This window comes from Lactuca virosa, chromosome 5, assembly GCF_052849685.1.
Source record: "Lactuca virosa cultivar CGN04683 chromosome 5, Lactuca_virosa_CGN04683_v6, whole genome shotgun sequence".
In the NCBI taxonomy this organism is placed as follows: domain Eukaryota; kingdom Viridiplantae; phylum Streptophyta; class Magnoliopsida; order Asterales; family Asteraceae; genus Lactuca; species Lactuca virosa.
This window is the reverse complement of record NC_136430.1, coordinates 418,529,852-418,544,804: the sequence shown is the minus strand read 5'-3', so window position 1 is coordinate 418,544,804 and position 14,953 is coordinate 418,529,852. Positions and strand designations below refer to the sequence as shown.

Below are 14,953 nucleotides of genomic sequence, written 5' to 3'. Positions count from 1 at the left end.
AGGGTAGAAATTCTCCAACAATGTCAAGCTCTTGCAGTTGTAGCATCACCCCTCTGCAAATGCCCCTCCCTTCTTCACTGTCACCGGTTCCCATTCTAACTCCATAGGGTTGGTTCTATGTCCGTGATGAGTAATGCCAATTCCTTTACAATCTGGGAAGAAATGAAGTTGTGGGTTGCACCGGGATCGATGAGGGTTACCACGGCTAGGTCAAAGATTTTTCCAGGCATCTTCATGGTTTTTGGTGAGGTCAGACCCGCTACCGAATTGAGGGACACCTCGATGAGTCCACCCACCTCAGTTGAATCGAGGGCAGCAGGAGGGTCTATCACTTCCGTCTCTACTTCTTCCTCCTGCGCTTCTTCTCCTTCTACCAAGATCACATTCACTTGGGACTTACATCGATGGTTCTTATTCCACTTCTCGTCACAGCGATAACAGAGGCCACGAGCCCTTTTCTCGTTGATTTGTGCCTCTGTGAGAGGTCGATCCCCCCCATAACTCCTTCGGGTAATTTCAGTGGAGCGGGATGATGGGTAAGATCCGGAAATTAGGGTTGGAGCGGAGCGGTTACCTGTGGACGAAACATTTCGGAGCCCCAAAGCGCTGAATCCCGTGCTCTTAACGGACGAGTTCTTTTCTTCTATCTGTTGGGCCAGATCCATTGCTCGGCCCAAATCGAGGGGAGTCCACATTAGTAATTCCTTTCTGGGCTTAAGCCCTTTGATGAACGTAGCGATGGCGACGCGATTGTTAACGCCCTCTAGGGGTGCCGCTAACTCGACAAACTTCCTCACGTACTCCGCCGCCGTTCCCGTTTGTTCCAGTGCAGACCGTTGTGATGGCTTCTTGCTTATCGGACCAACGGTACCATGAAAGTGCATCCCCGCTCAAACTAAGGATGGCAGCTTCCGGTTTCTCTTCGTTGATCAATTGATAGATGGCGAAGTATCTCTCAGCTTGCAAGATCCAACCGTCGGGATCGTTTCCATCGAAGGTAGGCATGTCAATCTTCCTATGGCGGTATTCATAACGCCCTCCACCTCTTCCTCCCTCGTTTTGGTTGACGGTTCCAAAGACGAGACCACTTCCGTTGAAGCCTAAACCTCCTTGACTGGCGCCGCCCTGACCGGAGCCTCCATGGCCGGAATCACCCTGGCCAGATCCCCCAGCTACAGCGTTTCCCACGCCTTTGTTCTTGTTCTGCTGGTGCCCGGTGGGAGTGATAAGGAGAGAACCTTGAGTACCAGAGGTCCCATCATTTTTTTCAAGCAACTTTGCTAAAGTCTTGTTAATTTGTTCTTGATTCTGCCTCATTTCATCTTGCCCATTAAGGATGATATCCATTCTCTGCTTGATCTCTTGGATATCACCACCGTGAGAGTGAAGTTGGATCTGCATAATCCCAACTTGTTCTTCAACCTTCTTGACTACAGCGGCCTCCTTCGATGCTCCTCCCATTGGAACGAGCTGCTCTGATACCAGTTGATAAGCTCTCCCTTCCTGTAACTGAATTCTTCACAGCCAACACACAATTGAACAAAGAAACCGAAGGAAAGAACCAAAAGATTACTGATCATTCATAACAAAAGCCCCATATTCGAGAGAGGGATTTCTCCTGTTTCTAGAAAGAACTTCTTACAAATTTCTGCATAAACAACACAAAGCAAAAGCTAGCTAATATATCCTTAACAAAAAGCTGTAACTGCTCTATCATTGGCTAAGGACACATGCACCACCCCCACGATCAAAATAGTGCTAAGGTCACTAACAAAAGCAAAGAAACAGCCAATAAGATTATTTTCTGAGAATCATCTTCCCAGACCTCAGTCTACTGGACTGAACTCTTAATTCATAGGTCCTCTTGGGCCTCTTACCCTTCCTGGAGTAAACTAGGAGTGGTTGATGCTTATCAGAATCATGAAAGTTCATTATACTAATAATATGAGGGAGATAAGTCAGTCAATTATGCTTCAAAGTTCATTGTCGTGAGTTTCTTGTCCATTTTTAGTAAAAATATAAACATGTGGGCAAAATAGTCATTCTATATGGATTTAACAGCTAACTTATATCCAAAAAAAAATGAAACTACAACAATCAAATATGCAAGAAAATTCATTTTTGGTCAATATTCGAAAACAAAGTGCAAACTAGAGGTTGGAAAATTAAAATAGTCAATCAAAAAAGAGCATCAAGGTGAAAATGAGCTATAAGAGAGGTTTTTTATGTATTAAGAAAGCAATTTAGAATTTGGATGAAAGCAAACCAGCTGCTGCAAGCTGTCTTGGGCTTTAAAAGTCATATTATCCTCATCCTGCTCTTAGTTAACCTACAGTAACAAGGATCCATAAAACTAGCATAAGATTAAGGGCTTAAAAGGATCCTTATATTTTATTTTTTTTAAAAGGAAGTTTTGAGAGGTTGATATGGTCTCTTTCGCCTTTACGTGGTATCAATTCTGCATCAGATATATAATTCTCAATTAGGTTGAGTCAATGTTGTTGAATGATATACTTTCAATAGAAAATTACATACTTTTGAGCTTTAAAATCTCTCATCACATCAAGAAACATGTCACATCATGATCAAAAAGAAAACATTGAACACAACATTTTTCACATAAGACATGAAATAACCAAGGCATCACGACCAAATCAGAGTAAATATGCATGCATTATTAAGTGCTACTTAGGATTAATATTGTAACAAAAAAGCTCAGATCATCTTAGGATTCATAATTAAAAGTTTAACAATCAAGATTTCAAGAACATAATGGTGAAAACATCTTGTCAAAACGGAAACACCTATGAATGAATAAATCCAAAATTTTATCAAACAAATGATATTATATTGATTTTATATATAAATGTAAAACTGTAAAATAGAAAGGGAAACATTAAGCTATCTTTTGGTTTTGCTTCAACAACAATGAAACAACCTAAAAAGGCACCATTGTCACCAAAAGATTGTTATCAATAGAGTTGTTGAAATTCTTGATTACATTTTTAGAGTAAAAAGAAAGTAAACTCGTTTCCAGACAAGAAAACCTAACTTCTATCTCCACATAAGAAGACAAAGTATAAAAGCATGAATATAATATACTACCTAAATAGCTCATCCACAAAAACATAATCTAGAGAAAAAAACAAGTCCCTAAACACATTACATACATCAAGATCATGATAATAAAAAAGTAAATGTAATAAAAAAGAATTGGTAGATTTTTAAAAGTTAAATGCCTTGATAAGAAATTTTTTGAAAGTTAAAATGCTCTAACATAAAGAAAGTGAATAGTGCAATGCTGTAATTGGGTTGATTTTTCAAAAGAAAATGAGCTTACAACAATAATGGAAGTACAATACCCTAATCGGCAGATTTTTCAAAATAAACTGTATTGAAAAGAAAATTTTTGCTTGGATTTTTCAAAGTAAAATGGCTTGTTAAGGAAATTTTAATAGGTACAATTAGGTTGATTTTTCAAAGGTAAATGTGCTTTTTATGGGAAAACTAAAATTCAGTGCTATAATTGGTAGATTTGTCAACATAAAATGCCTTCATGTTGAAAAATAAGATACATTTTTCAAAGTAAAATGCCTCGATAAGAAAATACTTCGAAGTTACAATTTTTTAACACAAATAAAACTGAACAGTGCAATGCTATAAAAGGACTGATTTTTTTAAGGGAGATGTGCTTATTATAAAAAAAATGAAAATACAATGTTATAACTGGCGATTTTTTTCAAACAAAACTGCCTTGATATTGAAAAATATGATAAATTTTAAAAAGTGAAATGCTTTGTTAAGAAAACATTTGAAAGTTTTAATGTTGTAACAGAAAGAAAACAAAAAAAAAGTGTGATGCTAAATGGGTTAATTCTTCAAAGTAAAATGCCTTAATAATGAAAAATATGATAGATTTTTAAAAGTAAAATGCCAAGATAAGATATAATTTGAAAGTTATAATGTTGTTACATAATGAAAATGCCTTGAGAAGAGAACATTTGAACGTTACAATGTTTTAACACAAATAAAACTGAAAAGTGCAATGCTAAAAATTGGTTGATTTTTTAAAGTAAGATGTGCTTATTATAAATAAAAAATGAGGCTACAATGCTATTATTGATAGATTTTTAAAAGTAAAATGCATTGATAAGATAAAATTCGAAAGTATTAATGTTGTAACAAAAAGAAAACTAAAAAGTGCAGTGCTATAATTGGGTTGATTTTTCAAAGGAAATATGCTTATAATAAGAAAAAAAAAACTTAAATCAAAACAAGAAACCGATAAAATCATCAAACCCTCACTATGATAGACATTTCGACTATCAAAAACAATTACAAATAGATAAAACCAAAATATTAAAAGATTCTTCTATGTATAAAATGAAGAACATGATGAAAAACAAGAAACTCAATGACCTTAATTTTCAAGTAGGAAAGAATTATATAAGGAAGATCTGCCATTCAAAAATCAAAACCCTTTGAAAAAATCCATCAAAAAAGAATCAAGAACAAGGCAATTGACAGATGAAAAAACAAAATATGATAAATAAAGACACAAGTTGAATAGACAGATGAAAATTAAGGTCATTAAGCAAATGAAAATATATTAACATGGGATAAAATAAGAATGGACAAACCAGACACAAACTGCAATTTACCAAAAAGCATCGGTTGACAAGAGCTAACTTTCAGTATTTTGCTCCACTATATACAAGCACACCTGTATAATAAATAAATTAGATTTTATTATTAAGATTCATAATGAAAATCTAAAGGCGATGTAAGAGAAGTAGGTGAATAAGAAAGGATAAACCATCTCAATTACAAATTTACCACCACACACAAGTTGTCAAAAACAGAATCTTTGGATGCATACAACTGTTGCCACCATAGAAACTGTAGAAAAAGAATGAGATTCTCTTGAGATTAAAATTCAAAAGGTTAAAAATCTACACAGCTATGAACCGAGTGTCTAAATAGAAAGTTGATGAGAAGTAAATATGAGTAAAACATACCTGCATTTAGTCATCATAGCAACTATATTAAAAGCTCAGATGATCTTATGATTCAAAATAGAAAGGTTAATAACAGAAGAGAAGACACAAATAACCTAAGCCACCATAAAGACTGTATAAAAACATGAACATGCTAGTGGAGGTAGACATAGAATGGGTAGAGAAGTTTGTATGGATAAAATGTTGTATACATATTGCATGTTTCCTTTTTAGACTGACTAAACCATCTAAATGAGACTAAATGACAATTTTACCCTCAATTTCCGACAAATTAATAGATATTCAACATTTTAACAAAAGACAGATATGGAAAGTGTTAGCGTCTTAATACATTAAGTTAAGTTTTTTTTTTATTCATTCTGTCTGGATTAAACTAAAAAAGGAACAGTCATATATAGCTGTCCAGATTAAGTAGTTAAACCATTAAGCTCATTAAGTCAAAAAATAAAAACAAAAGAGTTTCAAAAAAATAAAATTGGTACACATTCAAGAGAAGTGAACAATTTCCATCTCCAAATAAGAAGGCAAATATACTACTGCATAGCTCATGTGCAACTACATAAACAAGGTCATTGAAAGAACTCAAAAAGGGAAAATAATAAAGTGGAAACTAGTAAAAACTATAAAAAGGTGAGAACATAAAAGCTTATAGAGGGACCCGAAAAAGAAGGGTAAACAAAGTGAACTTACACTCAAATGAAAAAAGGTTAATTATTTTAGATTTCAAGTATATCATGAAAGTGAATTACACTGTTATAAAAAGATAGGATGACTTTGAATATGAGTAGAGTGAATGAATAAAAAAGTACATTTGGTGTCATCATAGCAACTATAGAAAAAAATGACATGATCTTAATATTAATATCAAAAGGTTAATAATATTGTTTTTAGTTATATATATAGAATGGTGAAAGCTCACTACACTTTTATTTTTAGGATGCTTCACCATGCAAATAAACAACATAAAAAGCTGCTTAATTTGTCGTTAAGGAAAACCAGAAGAAAATCATCAACAGAGTTGAACTTTTCCTCATTACAGTAAAATATTAAAAAGATGAAAGGATTTCGAAGAAATTAAATCGATGCACATACAAGAGAAATATACAATAATGTATAAAAACACTAAATAAACATTCCATATAACTGATATAACCAGTCCACTTAACTGCAAACTAGTAAAAACAACAAATCAGAGAATTAATATTTATGAACAAAAGTAAAACTCATATAAGTGACACTGATATCCCTTTATCTTTTAAACCACAACAGAATACATTAATTAAAAGTTTAGCCAACAAAATAAAAAGATGAATAATATACCTGAAAGTGGTACCTAAACACATGAAAATAGTCTACAAGAGGGACATATTCAGGCTATTAGTCGAGTTGTTTTGAACATAATGTCCTTCCTGCAAATAGCCTGGAAAGCCCATACCATTAGGGATTAGAAAGATTCAACCAACAAATATGAGCAAGATACAAAAGACCAAAACATGAAACATGTTGAAATAAGAAAAAAAAAACGTTAAGAGAGTTGATTTAACATCAATAAAGTTGATTCCTAATAAGAAATGTGATACAGTTCATGAGAAGTGAAATGGAAGTCTGGATCATTTGATTCAAAGTTCATTGTTGTGAGTTCATGTACAGAAGAATTAGTAAAAATACAAAAATGTGGGCAAAATAGTCATTTTACATAGATTTAATGGATATCTCAGTTGCAATTTAACACCATTTATGAGTTGACAAGAACCAAATCAGAGTAAATATACATGCATTAAGTGCGCTATAATAGTAATATTGTAATAAAAAGCTCAGATTCAAATGAAGATTTCAAGAACATAATGATGGAAGTTCACTAGTCTGCAATGAATAAATACATAGGATGCCTAGAGATATGAAAAGATCAGGTGAAAAAGAAAAGACAAAGCAGCTAAATTGAAATTTACCACTGTGCAAGAGTTGACAAGAACATAATTTGTGCATGAGGAATCTTTGGATTTACAATCAAAAGGTTGATGATATAGATTTCAAGCACAGAATGGTGAAAGCTCATTAAAATATACTACTGCATAGCTCATGTATAACAACATAAACAAGGTCATGGAAAGAACTCAAAAAGGGAAAATAATAAACTGGAAACTAGTAAAAAAATATAAATAGGTGAGCACCTAAAACTTTATAGAGAGACCCGAAAAAAGAAGGGAAAACAAGTGAGCTTAAGGTCAAATCAAAAGGTTACTAATAAGAAAGGACAACCTAACTCAATTGTAATTTACCAGCATGCAAGAGTTGACAAGATCTGAATCTAAGTAAACAGATGATGTACATTTGGTGTGTCATCATAGCAACCATAGAAAAAGATGAGAGATGTGCTGATCTTAAGATTCACAATCAAAAGGTTAATTATAATCTTAAATTCCAAGAACAGGATCATTGCACTGCAATAAAAGAGAGAAAGAAAGAGCTGAAATCAGACACCTACTTGAATGGAATATCCACATTGAGAAAACATCTCACCAAAATGGAAGAGAACTCTCATGCTTATGCTCCCCAACTATCTATCAACTGGAAACCCAAAAAAGGAAACACATTGAAGAAAAATAAATGTTATATAAGTGATACCCATATCCCTTTATCAAACCCCCCTCCCTATGATACACATGTCTGAATTCTTATAGTTAAAATGAAACTATACTAAAAATGAAATTGCATGACCCCAAAAAGTTAGAAGGAGAAAACCCCCCAAAATTTCACCAAGTCATTCTGTCCAGATTAAACTATGTTAAGAGTTAGTGTCTTAATACATTAACTTAGGTTATTTGGCTTTACCAGTTAAGTCATTATGTTCTGTCCAGATTAAACTAAAAAAGAAACAGTCATGTATAGCTCTCCAGGTTAAGTTAAAAAGGAAACAGTCATGACCAGATTAAGTGTTTAACCCATTAAGCCAAAAAGAAACACTAAATATACATTCCATAATTGATAATCCATAGCATGAATATGGTAATATGGTACTAAATAGTGTAGAACACACAAACAGTCGGAAAAAAAAAAAAAAAAAAAAAAAAAAAAAAAAAAAACACATAGAATCGAAGAAAGAAATTCCTGACCGTAAGAGCTTCATTTGCAAAGTCGAGCAATAAAGTTAGGAAAGATCAAGAACGTGATAATCGACAAACCAAAATAATTGCAATTTGATAAAACCAAAAGATTCTAAGATTATCTCTGTTCTAAATGAAGAACATGATGAAAAACAAGAAACTCGTACCAAGAAACTCGAAAACCCTAATTTTCAAGTAGGAAAAAAGTTGTATAAGGAGCCTTCGCCTTTCAAAAATGAAAACCCGCCGAAAAAATCTGTCAAAGAAGAATCAAGAACAAGACAATCGACAGAAGAGAAAAATAAAATATGCAAAACACAGACATACATGGGTTGAAGAGACGCATCATGGGTAGCTTGCTGTTGGAGAAGAACGATCGAAGGGAGTGCAGATTGATCGCTGATATGGTGGTACTGGTATATGTAGGTTTCAAAAGGCGGTTTATGTGTGCAACGGTAACATATTTTATTTCCTTATATCCGACTATCTCTAGTTTCCTTGTTTCGACTTTCGATTGAAGGTATTTTAGGGTCTAATAAATTATACTTTTTTTTTCATGGTTTTATGCTAATCTCTTGAAGATTTGCTAAATTAATTAAATAAACTGAACTTTTGTTAATAAATAAATAAATATGATTCATCAATGAGCTTTACATAAAAAAATTATTTTGGCTTTATTCGTTTGGTGCAATTTAAATATACTAGAGAAAAATATAAATTAATTTTATTTAGGTATTGATTAGTATTGATTCATGTGTCATATGTCTCACACAAGTGAAAAAAAAGGAAAAGAATTCACTAATGATTCAAGTGGTTTTTATATAAAGTTGTGTGTTTGATTTTTCTTGTGTAATTAATCACTCATACATGTAAATTGACGTTGTACCCTTTTAATTTAATTTAGTATTTTTTTAATTGGTTTTAACTAAAAAATAATAATAAATGGAACTCACTCCACCCCTCATTCGTCTTCCTTCGTGTCCCCTCACCACCACCCATTTATTCTTTCTCATAGCCATGCTAACCCCTCAATCTCATTAACCATGTTTCACCACCCATTTATTCATTCTCATAGTCATGCTAACCCCTCAATCCCATTAACCATGTTTCATGGTCTTCAGAGCTCCAATCACTTAAATCTGAATATGAATAATTAATTTTTTTTAATTATTTTATAGATGCACATTATGTTAGATGTGTTTGGCAAAACTAGTTGGTAGCGGATTGGTAGAAGCTGAAAGCCGGAAATTAGAAGTTATAGATTTTATTTGTGCATAAGTGTTCATCAAAAGTAACTATTAACTTTTATATGTGTAAAATTAGATAAAAACCAAAAGCTAAAATCTCCCAAATGCTGCTTGAAGTAGCTTTTGGTTTAGGAGCATTTGTTTAAAAAAAGATATAAACTTGTTGTCGAATGAAACCTTTTTTTTCGAGTTTTTTTTCTTAAAAGATAAAATTTGTGTGTCGACGTCGCCCCTTATGTAAATCAGACTTGATTTGATCTTGCATGGTTGAAGCTGAGGTTTCTTCATGCTCTTCTCCAGCCTTAAAATATGTTAATCTACAAATTCAAGGAAATAATTCTTCATCTTATACTCCACATTTTTTATTTTTCTAGTTCTACTTCCAATCGGTCTCTGATAAACACGAGTCAACCTCTATTTCAATCCACACTCTCATTTCCGGCATCCTCGTTTAATTCTCTAATGCAAAGAATCACAAAAAAAACGTATGCAATTATAGACGACGAATCTCCCTCCATTCCGGTTTGCCCTCTTATTTTCTTAAAGATTTTCATTGATGGCACCTGGAAGCACGTTGTAGAACAATAGCTACATAATTTAGGATGTCTTGCGAGCTACACCAAATCAAGGAGCACATTGTAGAACCTTGTTTTGCTTAGATAACTAACGATTACACCATATTTTCAGATAATTCAAACTCATTGGTCGTGTCATTATTCCTTAAAAGGTTTGTCCAAAAAATAAGGAAGTTATTATTGAAAATATATACATGATCACAACAAGTTAGCCATATTTCTATAAATAGCATGGTCCTTTTGGTTACATACAAGATTATAATTTGAGCTTAAGATAACAAAAGAGAGATAGAAGGACTAGTTTGTTACCTTATCATGAGATTGTGAATTAATTAGAAACTAAAATGAATTTAGGATTTTAAGTGTAATTATCTTGAATTAAAATTGATCAATGTTTGTCCCATAAATCAAGGGATAAATATACCTAATGTAAGAAGTAATTGTGACACAAAAACCTTAACCAACTTTCCTTATAAAGACTGCCTCACTTCCTTCTTTTCTTTCCATCCCTCTCGATTTTCACTTCAAATCCTGATTTTGAAGACCTAGTTGCATTACTTAGTCATTTCCCATAGATCCAATGATAGGAATGTCTTGATTTTTGGACTGAGGCGTCCTAACATCCATACCAACATTTTGTGTTGTCGAGATCATCTCTATACTCTATAGGCTCCAGAAACTCTGCTTCTACACAACAATATTGTTTGGGCTCCATTTTGGCAGCACAAAAGAAAAGGGATGTTGTATTTTGTTTAGTCATTGTCATGGGGTGCTTCCATATTAGAGGGGTTCTGGTTTAAGCTCTTCAATCATCTAAAAAAATAAAGGAACTAATTCAACAAGAAAGATACATCATTCTACCCTCTCTTTAGAGTTTTAGTTTTGTTGCATTTAGTTATGAACTTATGATCTTTGTGCAATATGATGGCAAAAGTTTTGATTTTGCTTCCATTACGTTTGTTTGTAAAAAACCATCATATTCCAACAGTTAGGTATGTTATCATTTTTAAACTATGCAACCAATCACCTAAATGTGTTACTAATAAAAATAAAATAAATCTAAAACAAATTATATCATACAAATTATAAAATATATATAATAACATAAAATAAATCTAAAAAAAAACATATCATATAAGTTATAGTAAATTACATAAACTTCCTTATAGTTTGGAGTAACCTGCTACTTTCCTCCCTATTTAATTTTTTTCACTCGGACAATACTTTGGCTATAATTTGATTGTGGTTTTCATCCATGATCAACTTAAAAAGACCATTTTAGCCTTTTTATGAATTTGTTTTAAACTTTTTATTGTTTCTTTTATCTTGTATAGTCATATTAGTTGAAATAGGGCCCATCTTACATACCTTTTCTGTAACATCCTGTTTTTGGGGCTACAAGTTTTTGAACTTTTTGGTTAAAATAAACATATTCTTTAAATTAAAATAAAATAAATTGAAATAAATAAATGGAAGTAAATGATTTTGATTAATAACCATAATTTACCTTGTTACTAAGTCATACATAAATTATGATATAGAATTTGGGTGTCGAATGAAAACTTTTAAAGTTTAGGGACCAAAAGTGACAAGTTGGGAAAACATGTGTTTGACCCTAGAGTTTGACCAAATAAACATCTAAGACCGTTTTTGTAGATGTAAAGATAAGGAAGGACCGTTTTTGAGCTAATGTGAGTTTTAGGTGAGCTTAGGGGCCATTTCTGAAAAGAATTTCGGATGAAGGGCCAAATCTGCCAACCTTGTGAACTTAAGCCACCGTGAAACGCTCTTCGGGACGACGTGTCACGTTCTCAGCGCATCTCAGATCTGTCCTTTCACTTTTTAACATACCTTCTTCCCATTTTCACTCACTTTCTTCCTTACACGTTTTTTGCTCCAAATACCTCCTTGTTCGAAATTTCTTCACTAAATCCATGGAGTCTTAAAGATTGAAGTCCTTGGATGAAACCTTGCTCAATTCCTCTCACCATTTTGCATAAAAAGTTAGTTTTTCATCCGTTTACATTCATATTTTTATTAGGGTTTGTGTGGTATTTAAAATTCAAAAATCATACTCTATTGTGTTCTTTATATGTGATTAATGTTGTAGTTTCATTCCTTAATCCATCCCCAAGCTAATAGCTGTGAGATTTGTGAGATTGTGGTTGTTTTGATGGGTTTCCTTAACCTCCAATGATGAAATCAGAATTCATGCTTAAATGGGGTTGTGATTGTGAAATTGTTGATGTGGCTTAACTCATTGATTTATCTACAAACTCCAACTAACAAATAGTTGGGAGATTTGTGAGATTTAATGCTATTCCAAAACCCTAGATCTTCAAATCTGAATTTGATGCTCCAAGCAATTATATGAGCTTGAGCTTATGGTTAGATGGTACATTTCCCTTCAATCAATGATCTATTTGTTAACTTTTTGGCTTATGGTGATATTCCATGATGTTTGAATCAAGTTCTAGTCCCAATGGTGAGAATTTGGGTATTTTCAATTCTAGAGTTCATTGATTCAGATTATTGATTCCAAGAAATGATATGAGCTTGGATTTTGTGATTAGATTGCTTATGTCCCTTCAAATCCATGACTCATTTGTTAATTCATGACTAATGGTGAGATTTCTAGGGTTTGGTTTAAGTTTAGTTTCCATGTGATGAATTAGGTATTTTCAAACCCAAACTGTTCTGGATCAACATTTACGGTTTCAAACAATGATACGAGTTTGATGTTATGTGTAGATTCTGTATTTCATTCCAATCTATGATCCATGTGAAAAATCCTTGTCTCATGGTGAGGTTATGAAGTTTAGAGTAAAACCTCACTTTAAATTTGGGATTTCAACATTGTCGATTATGGAACTATGTCCCAAACTTTAATTCATGCATTGATCTTAGTTTTATATCTAGATGACATTCTATCATCCTTTATGATTTGTATAGCAATTCATCCATCTAGCGTCATAATTGAGAGAATTTATGGTTTTAAAATTTATAAGAAGATTGGAATTTGGTGTTCATTATGTCTTAAGCTTTAAGTTTCCATAACATCCTTATTCCTTTATGAGATGGTTTTGGAGCATTTATTGTAAGTGTGGAATCAAATAAGTTGTCTTTTGAAACGATTCCTTCAACTTTAAAGTTTTGATGCTCTTTAGCCTTTCAAATGACTTTTATAAAAAGTCTAGGTCTTTTAAAGTTATTTTAAGGATATGAACCGCTTGGGGATCCTTTAATATGTCACTTGAAGTAATTAAACAAGTATTTTAAGTTTTTGGGATCACTGAATTTGTTTTGAAGCCTCGGTGAAAGTTGGTTGGCTAAATGAGAAATTCGATGCAAAATTTATGTTTTCATGTTCAGTAGTAACCACACATTCCCTGTTTGTTCCATTTTTATATTTGTGATCGTTTTGTGCTGAGCCTAGATCACTCCGTTGGTCTCCTTTGGCATCCTAAATTCACCTTAGATCATTTTTAGAGTATTTTGAGTTTAGAATGTTAAGTTGGCCCAAAGAAGGGTATTTTAGTCATTTGACACATTTCATTGTTATTAGGGGATTGATTTGGGAAGTTTGGTACTTGAAGTGACATAGTTCAAGTGAAGAAGGATCTTAGTGTTGCAAGCTTAGGGCTTAAGGTGAGTACACTTATCTTGGAACACTTGTCCCCTCAATGAGTATCCGTGTTTTCTCTTTTTGTGAAATGTTATACGTATGTATATTATTTGGAAATATATGATTCGTTTTCTTGTTATGATAGTTTATTATTCGGGGACATCCTTTCTGAACTAAGGACACATTTTGAGAAATTGATTTATTGGGGGGGGGGGGGGTTAAGGGGAGGGTTGTTAAACTTATCCTTAGTGAGTTACTAAGAGGACATATCCCTTATTAGTGGTTTTGTGTTTTGAAACTATCTAACATATACTTGATTGCTAGTTGCCCATATGTGATTATTTGTGCATTCATGAAACTATATTTTCAAAAATGCTTTTGGTTGATATAAAGCTAAAAAAAATTATTTTGATAAAAGAGATTTTGGCATCTTACTTGTTGCATACATGCATATCATACTAGGATGGATGTGACTTTGTGGTCTCAGGTACCCAATGGACATTTGTTGTTGTTTGTTATTTGTTTGTGAGTAGATTTCTAGATAATCCTCACATACACTAGTAAAGGCTCGCCACCCCTTGTGTGGTCTAGGTTGAATGGCCCTAGTTCCTTGTTTGTGGGTGTAAGGGCGACTCACAATTTCAACTGAAGTGCGTTCTTCACACTCGGCCATCATTATTTTGCTGTCGGATGTGAGTGCAAAAGTTGGCAGCCTGTCATGAGTTTTTCGCATCCGACGATTGTTGTGAGTTGGACTTTAAGATTGACTTGGGTTGGGATAGTTGCATGCATTGTATCATCCATTTGGATTGTTTCTTCTTGAAACTATATATTTGGAAAAGTATCAAGTTTTGTACACTTTATTATTGATCAGATAATCGTTTCCGAGTGTTTTGTAACTCGTATGAGTATTACTAGATCTATATGATCTTGTTTGAGTTCTGATTATTGAGAAGTTTTTATTTGATGTACATTTACCTTGTATTGTTTATTCACTTATAGAGTATATGAGACTTGTCAAAATTGACAATGTATTTTGACTTATGTAATATTTTACCCTCAAGCTAACTTTTGATGTTGATTTTGTTATTTTGAGAAGGTATGGGTTTGTATATTGGTGTATGAACCAAAGTGTTCATTCATATACACTGTCCATAATGTCTAACCCTGTGATCGTGCTCACTAGGCTCCATATAGCCTAACCCACTTGTTGATAATAATTTTGTAGGTTAGTATATAGATGTTGTCAGAAACTTAGGAGACTCATAAGCTTTGGATATCTAAAAGACCTTGGGTGTGTAATGTTTTCTTAAACCTTGTTTTGATATCAGTTGTGGTATTCTCACAAGAAATGTTTTCATTAAACCACTAAATGTTTGGAAAT

At 33.0% G+C, this 14,953-nt stretch overlaps 1 long non-coding RNA gene across 1 annotated transcript; it reads right to left on the bottom strand.

The window, feature by feature from the left end:
* Window positions 1–6,020: 6,020 nt before the first annotated feature.
* On the bottom strand, window positions 6,021–8,582 carry LOC145112206 (uncharacterized). The gene is made up of 4 exons (XR_013710469.1): window positions 8,450–8,582; window positions 8,290–8,378; window positions 7,504–7,586; window positions 6,021–6,438 (listed from the first exon to the last, which is right to left on the bottom strand). It is a non-coding gene; the product is annotated as an uncharacterized LOC145112206 (long non-coding RNA).
* Between the last annotated feature and the right edge of the window lie 6,371 nt (window positions 8,583–14,953).